Below are 12,387 nucleotides of genomic sequence, written 5' to 3'. Positions count from 1 at the left end.
CCCCAAAGCTTATTCCAGATCAGAGCTGCAACGACCGATGAAATCGACTAGCCCCGATAAATGGAAGCATTGGCATGGGACCAAAGGAGTGGCGGGAAACGGAGAAAGCCCATTGGGAATCTTTCAGTAGATGTCTTCATCTCCCAACTCCATTCCTTTGCTTTGCTTCTCTCTCTCTTCTTCCTTCTCTTTCTTCTCTTGGTCTTTTCTTTCTTCCCTTCTCTCTCTTCCCTTCTCTCTTCTCGGTATTATTATTATTATTATTATTATTATTATTATTATTATTATTATTATAACATTTCTATGCCACCCCTTGCCGAAGCTTCGGGGCGGCTTACAACACAATAAGATACATTGAAATACAATAGAAACATAATAAATTACCACTAAATACAAAAATACAAAAAACACACTGAGATACAATAATATAAAATTAAAATTAACAGTATAAAATAAGTAAATAAAGAATATAGGAGGAGAAAAGAGAAGGAAGAAGAAGTTGCCCTGGCCAGATCATATATTTTAACAATTAAAATGATGTTTTAATTTTCTTTCTTTCTTTCCTCCTCCCTTCTCTCTTCTCCTTTCTCCTCTCTTCTCTCGGTCTTTCTCCCTCCTTTCTGAAAAGTCAGATGGATTTTTTGGCATGGATATTTCCAAGGAATGTTCCTGTTTGCATTTTTTCCCAACGCACCACGGACAAAATGTGTTTTCCTGCAGGTTTTGAAACACACCTGTTTTAATCCCCTCACCATTTCCCTGCTGCAGATGTTGCGCTTTGTGGATCGCGAACCGCGGGGTGTGGGCAAGTCGAGAAACGCTCGTGTTGCGGAATGCCAAATGGGGCAGTTCACGTCTGTTCCCGGGCAGTGTGGTTTTGCCGTTTGTCCAAAAGCGGTGGCAACGGCGGGTGGGTTTCTCTCTCCTTGCATTTCAGCCGCCCGTCCCTGGAATATCCTTTCCTGTGGGAAATCACATGATTGGATAGTGTTGCTCGGAGGTGCATGAGGCAGGCGAGAAAGGATGGGGGCCACCTGTTGGCATCTGATGACTGGAGCAAATGTACCCTGGGAAGGGGAGTTTGCACCACTGAACCCCGTCCCCACAGCTGCTTAGGAACCCTCCTGTATTGAAGGGGCTTGTGAAGCACTGCCAGCTCATATGCTTTCCTATGCCCGTTGGATGCCCTTGTTGGGATGGCCCTCAGGGTAGTATGTCCTAGTGGTTAGAGCATTGTTTTGGGGAGATTCGGGCCTCATTTTGTCCTGAAGCTCACTGGATGACTTCAGGCCAGTGGCCTAACCTACCTCGCAGGGTTGTTGTGAGAATGAACTGGGGAGAGGAGGAATTGGTAGGCCACCTTGGGTTCATTGCAGGAAAAAAAGTTATCCTAACCTCTGAGCATGTAATCAGCCGAAACCTCTGGGGAGAGCCACCTTCCCTTCCGTGGCACCGCCTGGATAGGAAGGAAGAGGGAATAAAGCCATCATATCCCCAAAAGCTCCAAATGGATTTCCACCTAAAGACCTCTTCGGTGGTCTAGTGGGTTAAAAGTCTTCCTGAAGCACCCCCTTTTTGAGAAGCAGTGTGGCTTAATGGTTCCAGTTTTGAACTGGGATCCAGCCACACCGCAGCACAACCCACTGGATCCCTTGACCCTTGTGAAAACTTAGCTGCAGCAAGGGCTTCCCTCGCATACTTAGCATCCGTCTTGCAGGAACAAGAAACGGTTGCGTATTTCAATCTTGTCGAGTGGTTCATAGTTTTGGTATCATGGCAGCCTGTTGTTGTTCTTGATGCTGTTGAGGACACACACAACTAGCACAACAGGGATTCAGATCCCTAACTTAATGTGGGATAAAATCTGCCTTTTGTTTATAGAAAGGTACATGCCTTGGATGTCTTACTTCCCAATAAATCCATAAGCATGATCAGTTTCTATTTCCATTTTTTCCAGCACAGATATAGGGACGGTTACAGTGGAAGGAAAGATAAAAGAAAGGGAAAAAGGCAGAAAGTGACCAAGGAGAGGAGGGTGAAATTGCTATTAAGGAGTCCAAAATGTATTAGAAGCAAATTTGGAAAGAAATCAATGACATATAATTAGATTTTGATCTCTCTCTGTCTTTCTCTCTTTCCTCCTCCACCTTTTCCATTTTGCTTGGCTGGGAGGGGTTACTTATAAATAGAATCTCTCTATGAAAGGAGCAAAGGGGATTAAATAGGATGAGAACACGGAGGCCCAAGCCAGAGACGGGAGTCACTAAACCGTGACAACTCCATCACGGCCAAGAGGAGATGGGCTAAAGATGGAAAGAAATTTCTCAAAAGTAGAAGAAAATAATGCAGAAAGAGGCAGCTGCGGAAGGAAAAAGCAGCTAGGAGGGCTTTCCTTCTAATTGAATAGGCCAAGGATCAAAACGAAAAGGCGGCTAAAGCTGTATAATTGGTAAACATTCTCCTCCTCCTCATGGGGATTTCCTTTGTAGCTTCACTGCCTCATAGGTTCTGTAGTCCTCTCAGAAACAGTTCGCACACCCGTGGAGTTCACCAAGTGCCACCACACTGGGCCATGAGTTCTCTTGTCACGGATCCGCATAAAAAATTGTTCTTTGGCATTTCTGTGTTGAGAATCAAACAGTAGTTTGAAGGGACAGCTCGGCTTGCAACCCCCCCCCCAAAAAAAAATTAAAAAAAATTCCCCGCATTCTCGAAAGGGGGTTCAGTTGTGCTTGACATGATCCAACCTGGAAAATTTGCAAGTGATGCAAACTGATTGATTTCCTCCCCGCCCTTCCCCGCCAATCCTACAAAGCTACGGCTCTTGTTATATGAGAAAACACCCCTTCCTCCAAATTCACATTACCTTTGTGTGTTGTTATGATTCCAGGTGATGCGGATGGAAAACTCCAAGAGCCAAGTCTTCTTTTGGATAGTTCTTTATCTTTAAACCAGGCAGCCCTTCAGCATCAGGATGATTCCAGAACAGAGAATGGTCCCTTCAAATAGAGGACTGCCGTCTATCAAAGAGGGCACGTGGCCACCTTTCCATTATGCAGGTGTCCCCCTGGGCTGGAGGGCAAGCCTCAAACCACGGGAACTCTGGCTTAAAAGTCTCCAATGTCCCTGCCACAGGGAGAGGCAAAACTTGCGCTCAGGTTCAGAAAAAAGTCACGACACAAAAGGAAGAGGCGCTAGGGAGGGCAGATGAAAAAAACTAAGCAGGGTTTCATCAGGGCTGGTGGAATGGCCCTGCAAAACCTCTCATCTCTGGGGGAGGGGGGACAGATGAAGGCAATCAGGGGGCAGGCCCTGATATTTTGCATGCCAAGTCTTGTCTTTCTTGAGGCCTCTTTTTGCAAAGCTTCCCCAAGTGCAATTTTGCATTTTACATTTCTTTTGTATGTAAATGCAGTCAAATGCACGATTCGGTGTTCCACCTCTGCCTATACACTGATGCGATGTTATTATTTGATAACCTGTCAATGGATTGCATCCTTCAGCAATCTGACAACATTCCATTTCATCTTTAAAAGAAATACCTGAGCTGCATTTCACTCCCTTCCTAAAGATTGTTCTATATGACATGTTTTGGATCAGAAGGCAACATTCTGCCGACAAAACATCCGGCGAGAGATGCAGATTGCCTTGCAATGGGAAAAACAGGAATTCATCGCTGTCTCCGCGCTGAGGTTTTTTTTTGCTGTCAAATCCAGAGGCATCACTTGAGATAAGGTGTTTTTATGCAAATGTTTGTTTAGCTCAATTTGCTCGAGGAAAAAGTGTGCGGACAGGGGTGGAACGGTAAATTCCAAAGGAATTAAATGATAAACAGCATTATTTTTACATGCAAAAGCTGTTTTATCCACTCCACCCCATACACACGCTTTGTTTTGGTAGGGAGATAAATTATGCATGTGAAGATAATTTCACGCGAATGCAAAGTTCTTGTCAGGGGCCATTCAAAAGCCCAACCTATACAAGGTTTCCTTTTGCTCACTGCTGGGATCTGGAATGCAAGCAATCTGAATATATATAAATATATCCACCCTAGACATCGCCCAGGGTCAAAAACCAGAAAGATAACAGGTTCTTAACGGAAGCTACATTTGCAGAACAATTAACTGTTGTGTTCTGTCATTCCAACAGATATCAACCCAATCAAAACATTATCTTCCTTTTTAATGCACAAATACATGCATTTCTAATCCAGATCTACAATAGACCTTTCCTACCCCCCTTCCATGTAACTCCATATATCTGCTTTAAATGAGAAATATGTCTCCATGCTTGTGTATTCCCATTTCTAGTTCTGTTGACGCACATCCCTCCCCTCCTCTCCCCTCCCCTCCCTGCAGCCAGCTCAAAACTTCTTGGAATAGAATAATGTTGGACTGCTAGCAAATTTGGAAGGGCTCTTATTCGTGCTTCCTCGTCTTCATATTTATGCTCCCCCATCTCTGTGTCCCAATTTTACATAATCTAAAACCTCCAAAATTGCAGGTTTCTGTATTGCTCCATACCAACAAATCAGTTCTAAGACTGTAAAATACAGCACCTATCATCCCTGACTCCTGGAATATGTTGGCTGGGGTTGGTGGGAGTTGGGGTCCAGCCACAATTGGAAGGACATGCGCAGTCTTTCTGGCTGGACTGCCCTTTTCTGCACCTTTTTGATCATTGTTCTTTTGAAGGGAAAAGCTCCAAGATGGATTGAAAGCCACTGACTTAATACGGCTTTTTTAAAAGGATTAGAATGGGTGCTGAACCTCACGGCAGTGGGCCAGATCTGTTCCCCCAGAACATCTTTTCTCCCGATGTTGGTTTTCAGCTTTGGTACTGTTTCCCCTCCATTCCAGAAGGTTGAGATGCTTCTCGGAAGCCTGCATTTCTGGCCACAAGAGCTTTGAGGTGCAATATGTTGGCTTTTTAAACAAAATTGGGCCTGCCCCTTCTGCAGCTGGCCACACCCCTCTTTTTTGGCCCTGCCCATTCCTGGATAGCGCCCCAAGACCTTTTCAGAACTGGATTTGGCCCTCGGACCGGGAAAGGTTAGACACGTCGGCTCAGGGAACCTGATGGAGGAGGACCGAGGCTGCGGATGCGAGTAAGTCTTTTGCTCTCCTTGGATGCAGGGCCGGCATCAAATGGGAGAGACACGAGGGCACCACTCGGATGCCCAGACGAGGCTTTCAAGGGGAGTGAAGCCATCCAGGAGGCCTTCCAAAGACCAGCCTTGCTCCCCAGCCGGTTTTGCTTTGGTCCAGAGCCTCAAACGGCCGGGGTGCACCCAAGCTAGCCCCAAACCTTCTCGATCATGGGAGAAGGAGGTGAAACCCTCTCGAGCAAAGCACTTAAGGCCGGTACTAGGAAAAGCTCCCCTGACCTTCCATTCAAAACCAACAGAACAAAACAAAACCATTCTACCCTTTAACCTTGAAGAATTAAGCTAAAGTGTTTGCTTCTGTACACATGACTTGGTAAAATAAATTGGTTCCATAATTATGAACACCCACCGTTCTCCTGCGCTCCGGGCTACATTGGATCACTGGACACCTCCCCTTTCTAATGAGTAGTTATTGAACACGCTAACGACAATCAGCCCTAATTAAATACTCAGCTGTTGAGCGGGAAGCGGCGTTCCTCAAAATGCAAAAGAGCGGGCACGCCCGAGGAAGTCTGTCTTCTGCTTTCAATAATTAGTTAGCAATATTCCCGGGGCACCATTTGAAAATCGAAGGAAAGATTTATTCACATCTGTTTTGACATCCACTCCAAAACGGGGGACGGGGGGGGGGGGGAGATTCCCTGCCGTAACCTCCTTCTTACAACTTCACTAACCCTACAAAGCGTATCTGTTATGTGATAATGAGGAGTGTCTGTTAAGGGAATATAATATTTATCATACATGCATTTTGTTTTGCATTTATATCTCGCTTTTTTCCTTCCTGGCAGGAGCTCGAGGCAGCTCTCCATTTTATCCTCGCAACATTCCTGCAAGGTAGATTAGGTTTGGCCCAAACTCACCTTAAAACAGAACCCAAACCAAATCAGCTTTCACCCATCCTCATTTCCATCCGTGGGGACTGTCGGCCGGGTGGGATTTGGGGATAACGCTGTACAAATCTTTAAGCTGCAGAAACTGATTCCTGAAGTGAAGATGACATGCATTGGTGTTTTATTACATTTTTAATCTTGCCTTTCCCCCCTTGCACAGTCCTTGTCATTTTATTTTCACAACAACCCTGTGAGGTCAGTTAAGCTGAGACTCAGCCACGAGCCCAAAGTGACCCAGTGAGTGTCAGGGACGAGTGAGGATCCGGACCCAATTCCCCGGCCACATCGCGTTGACACTTGTGCAGGCGGTACAATGTGGCCTTTGAACCCATGGAAGCCCAGTGTGCCAGGCTGGGAAATGCGTCTAGCTGCTCGCTCTCCAGGCAGCAACTTTCCCGAGGCCCCCGGCTCACTTTGCTCCTTCAGCCTTTTGAACGGGCGCTTGCAGGGTCTGATCCGTAGCTCAGGAGCAGAACTGTGGCTTTGCACGGAAAGCATCCCCACTCTGGCTTTCTTGCCGGTGGGAAAGGGGTAGGCTAAAAATGGAACCCCTGCAGCCAACATCCCTTTAAAATGGATCGCCCCAGCCGTAAAGGTCCTGGATAATCAAAGGTAATCATGAGAACTAGTGGCTTCTTCATACGGAGTTGCCACCCACCCCGCTGGGCCCTGGGTCCCCCTGTCCTGGTGTTGCCAACACTGACAGGGACCAGCAACTCTTCCTGGATTGGGGCAAGAGCTTTTCCAGCCCTGCTTGGAGTTGCGGGGGATTGAACCCAGGACTGGAGCAGGGACCTTCACTGCGGTGCCTCTCAGCTACGCCATCCCTTTCCCCACTTCCCAGGGAGGAAGCCCCGTCGTGCACGAGGTGGGTTCTGTATGGAGAACTTCAGAGCACCTTCACCTGGGCACCTGCTCGCCGAATCCGCCTGGGCGACCCTTTGGGGCCTGGTTACCGCTGCCGCCTTCGCCCTCCCGCTCTCAGGTGCTTTTGCAGACGCCTGGGCAGGGCATCCTCCAACGGTCTTGCTCCAAGCCAAACCAGGGGGGCCTTGCACCCTTTTCCTGCCTCCGCCCCTTTGATCTTTCCCTGCCTCGCACTGAGTTTCAATTCACCGGCCTTAAGAGCTCATGATGGTCTTGCCACGCAATCCTCGTCGATAACTAGATTATCGAGCAGACGCACTAACAGCCTAGCAAAGGCTCTCCTGAATCTTGTTTTCCGTGATGACTGGGAAACCGGGGACGGGGGCATGGGAGGAACATGTGACCCCAAATTGATGAATAAGTGGAGGTGATCTTTCAAAGCGTTGGGTAGCTTTGACGTCGGAAAAAACAGGTCCCTGTTAGCATGAATATTCGTGCCTTGTGCTTCACTCCCCTTCTGAACCAGCCAGACAAAAACCCCGTCTGCCCTCACCCACCCCGCTTTACGAGCCAAATCCGAGAGCCAGTGTGGTGTAGTGGTTAAGCACGTGGGACTGGGACTCGGGAGAGCTGGGCTTGAGCCCCCCATGGCCTTGGATCCCACTGGGAGACGTCGGCCCATCTGCAGACTCCCAGCTTTGCAGGGCTGTTTTTGTGGGGAGAAGCTTAAGAGGAGAATGATATAAGCCGCTTTGAGCTCATTGTAAGAAAAAGCAAGATATAAATCTAATTAAGAATAAGAATGCATGGTAAGCTGAATTTTAGGTCGAGTTGCCCACAGTTCCCCATTTTACTTCATTTTGCTAGCCAGGAGGAAGCTGGTCAAAGGATTTATAGGTTCCGTGCCGTGTACTGGGCACCTCAACACGTTCCGAGAGAGGGAACCCCGGAAGCGGCTCTGCAGAGGTGGAGAATGAGCATTCCCAGTATTGTTTGATCGGCGGGCAAAAACTCCACCCCCCACACACAAGAGGGAGTTGCGGCTTGCTTGGAGAGCTGCACACTTTGTGGAGGTGTCGAAAGTTTTGCAGTGAAAGAAATCGCAACCGGCCACTTTGGGGCTGGGGCCTGGATTGCCAAAACCGGCTCCATTAGGGTAAAGTACAGTGGCCAGAAAGTTGGGCTGATTGCATGCACTGGCCAATGTGCCTTTTTAAAAAGTGCCTTTTAAAAGAACACGCCGTTTTGAAAAGGAAAAAAGGCACACGTCAAAACAGCATTTTCATGCTATGGCCCATGGAGGAAGCCTGCACTTTTGAACAGAAATGTGCATTTTCTGACCAGAAATGTGCACTTTTTCTAGTCAAATGTATCCCCAAAGAGGTTGCAAATGAGATGAAGAGGGAGCCGAATGGATCTTTGGACAAATTTCAGAGAATTTGCAGAGCTTGTGGATTCCTGTTTCTCCCTTCTCTGATGGACAAACAAACTCTCTGATAGGGATCAGTTTCGGGCAGAGAATGTTTTCGGTTCAACCCCAGTATCCTTAGTTTAAAAAAAAAAGACCATGCAGTAGAGGATGTGAGAAATCTTTCTCTGCTGAAGACCTTGGAGATCATCTCTCAGTCAGAATGCATGATATAGATGGACACAGAGCCTAATGGAAAAACCGCTGTGGAATAGCGGTTAGGGTGTTGGGCTAGAAATGGCAGGATATAAATTTGACAAAGCATAAACCCAGACATGGATGAATCTCTCTGTTTCACTTTCCATAGCTTGTACACTTTTTTCTAGACATAAGTTTTCTCCTGTTTCTGCATCAGTTTGCAGATGCATTTTAAAATCTGCATGAAAATGTAAACACCTCGTTTGACACTATGAAGAGTCGTTCAGATTTTCTGCAAATATGCTCCCTGTTTTGCAAGGCACTGTACCCTAATGAATACCTTTGTTCTACCTTGTTTCCCTGAAAATAAGACATAACTGGAAAATAAGCCCGAGCATGATTTTTCAGGATGCTCATAATATAAGCCCTACCCCAAAAATTAAGATCTTCAGCCAGATGAATGCATTTAGTACATCCGTTGCTACACAATTCGGGGTTTGGGAAATTAAGACGATGTTCCAGAAGAAGATGACATGACTGTATTTGAATAAATTTAGATTTTTGTACATGAATAAATGTAGATTGTTGTACATGAAAACAAGCCCTAATGAGTCCTTTGGAACAAAAATTACTATAACACCCAGTCTTATTTTTGGGGAAATATGATATGTAATTTTCCTGAATGTATGTGTTTTTGGACACTTGTATTTTAATTGGAGAACTGCTTTGCAAAATGTGAAGTCCGAATCCAAAAGGATTGTGTTTTGCTACGCACATTACTTTGGAAAGTGCGAATTAAGTAGACTCATATTAAAATGTAAAGCAGATAAATTTCTCCCTCGTCCCTTGACCTTTTATAGGCAGCCTGGGAATGGAAAGGCAGGTCTCCTTGCGTTTCGTCGTGGAAGAAGAGGATATGAATATCACAAAATGAAGAATTAGAAATCGAACAAGAACACTCTCCATGAGGCACGGCCGTCATGCACGGAAGGAAAGCTCTAAGCTTCTCATTCTGTCCTCTGAAGTGCAGTTTGTTCCAGGATGGCAAATCTGGAACCTCTTGGCATTTCCTGTTCAACACCAAAAGGGTTAATAGGGAAATACGGACCATAGGTCACTGCACATCAGTTTTCCCCTACTGGGTTTTTCCTGTCAATATACTGAGTATTTTCTAATCTGACTATGACCAGAGATGGGATCAGCTCGCCTTCACAACTGCCTCCTGTAAGCTTCAAACATTTCCATGTGCCCCATCTCAGAAAGGGAACGAAATTGCAGAATCAAGAAATGCAAACTGGAATTTGCTTCTTAATCAGAGTGGGAAACCTTGGTTTGCAGAGGTGGCAGAATTCTAGTTGGGATACAAGCTGTTGTTTGATTTGCCCGGTTAGGATGTGGCAACGAACTAGGTTTCCCCTGAACTGAAAAATAAACATGTGGTGACTTATGCACCAGATTTTCCACTTCCCCAAAGTCCTGCCACTCTTCTCGGGTCAAGGAAAGTGTTAAACTTCCAAAACTGCGTGGGAAGAAAAATACATCCTCGGAGTAGACTTGTGGTTCCATCTCAAGCACAGAAAAAGACCTTGGAGGGGTTGAGGCCAGGGCGGGGGAAGGACCAGCGTTAGTGCAGATTTGAAGCTTCCGAATTCACCGCTTCAGCTGAAATGTCAAGAAAAATCAAGGAGCACCTGATCTTTAGCTGGGAAAGGTTTTTAGTGGGGACTTCAGCCCTATTTTGCAAGAAAACCTTCATCTGCTGTTGCCACCTGTCAGATATTTCACATGTCATCTTGAGCCTCTGGGTGCTTGGGGATGTCTAAAGTGCACCCCCTTTTCCTAAGGGAAAAGGGAGGATTAAAATGAAACAACCCGTCAATAAAAAGAACCAAATCAGTTGCTGAGATATACAAACCAATCGCCTGCCGTTTCTCTCCCATTCCGAGTTTATGGCAGCCGTTTATCCTACTCTTTCGGAAGTCTCCCTCTGTTTGAAGGTTCGCCCAGCCCAAGTTAAAATTAAAGCCCCACTGGAACGGAGGGTGGGCTGCAGCTTGGAGATGCACCTTAATGCGTTTTAGCACACCTGGGCAGGTGACAAAGGCACAGGTTTCATGGCTACTGTCTTCTCCACCCGCTGCATCATTCTTGTTTAAAAAGATGCAGTCATGTCTGAATTCGAATCTATATGTAGGGGTTAAAGCATCCAGATTTTATGCAAAGCCCTCTCCTTTTCTATCCTTATTTTGGAGGTGGATTTACTCCTTTTGGCCTCAGGGATGGGTGTCTACAAGGCGTCTTTTTGCTCTTGGCTCGGCCTCGTCGAGGGGGTGCAGAAGGACGGAAAAGCAGAGGCGCCGAGAGTCGGACAGGCTGATCTCTCTATTTTTCACCCCATCCGTGCTAGACAATTGGCGCACATAAATTTTCAGCCTCCTCTGTAAAGCATGGCCATAAGGAGGTGTGAAAATTTATTTCCGTGGGTATTTCCACCTTCCTGAACATCAGCATCGCTTGCTCAGTGTTCTTGTCAACAGCGGGGATTCAGGTTTGGCAACGGGGTTGTTTTCTCTGAGCAACGCTGAATGCTAAGACTTGCCGGCCTTTAAAGTTCTGGAATTCAAATGTCCTGTTTCATTATATGGCCGTGGAGTGGAACTCAGGGTGGGGATATGCAGATGAATGGGTGGGGCTATGCAGAGGAAGGGGTGGGGCTATGCAAATACAGACTGGGTCTGCTATTCATGGCACATCAGAGATGCCGAACCCGGGCCAAAATCCACCCAACCTGGGCTCCCAATCCCTCTCCTCCACCATTTCTCCAACCAACACTCGTGCTTTTCCATGGTTCTTTCTCCCATTGGAAAGGTGCCCCTTTTTTATTTAATTTAATTTAAGCCCCCTTTAATTACTCCCAGTAAAAGCCTTAATGTATAGTACGCTCATATTTCTGGGCCCACTTTGGCTCTGCCCACTGTTCAAAGGTGGCTCCCACGCAAGGCACTCCTGCTGTCCATGGGGACCCCATGGACTTATCCCCCCACCAAAGGACTTTCCATGGATGCCATCTCTTCCCCCTCCAAAGGCCAGGAGGACAAATGAGTAGCAGATGCAGCAGCGAATCCAACGTGCCAAGTCCTTTCCCAGGAGTTGAAACACCTCCTAGCAGCTCGCTTAACTGGCACACTGCTCCCTGGGAAAGTCTGGGATTTATTGTTCAAGGGGAAATGTTTAGACCAGTGGTGGCCAACCTGCGGCACGTGGGCCACAGGGGGCATTCAGAGCCATAGGTTGGCACGCAAGCCAAGTCGCCCCTGCAGCCGAGCATCGGATAACGGCGCGCACAGGGGCCATGCGCACGCTTGGAAAGGAGTGGCGGTGCCAGGCGATGATGCCACGAGCCGCGACACATTAGCTGCGATTCGTCCAAGCTTTCACATGGCCGGTCAGTGTGCTGCCAAGGTTATATGTATATTTGCTTGGACTGGCTGCTTTCAGGTTTTATTGCAGTATTGGCACTTTGAGATAAACAAGTGGGGTTTGGGTTCCAGTTTGGGCACTCGGTCTCTAAAAGGTTCACCTTCACTGGGTTAGGGTTAGAAAAACCAGGTGTCCTGACATTGTTTTGATGGTTGGAATGTGTTTAGAATGGGCAGAAATGATGAGCTGCATAGAAAAAGCTACTCAGGGAAGGCTTTTTCAAAATTGCCCTCTTTTCAATAGAACTTGAGCCCTCTATTAGGGTTAGGGGTGTGCACCAGGGTAGGGTTAGGGTTAGAAAAATGAGGTGTCCTGGTATGATTTTGAGGGTTGGAATGTGTTCAGAATGGGCAGAAATGATGAGCTGCGCAGAAAAA

This window comes from Varanus komodoensis, unplaced genomic scaffold (assembly GCF_004798865.1).
Source record: "Varanus komodoensis strain SLA01 unplaced genomic scaffold, ASM479886v1 scaffold20_1, whole genome shotgun sequence".
NCBI lineage: Eukaryota > Metazoa > Chordata > Lepidosauria > Squamata > Varanidae > Varanus > Varanus komodoensis.
Note: the sequence above shows the minus strand (reverse complement) of the source record.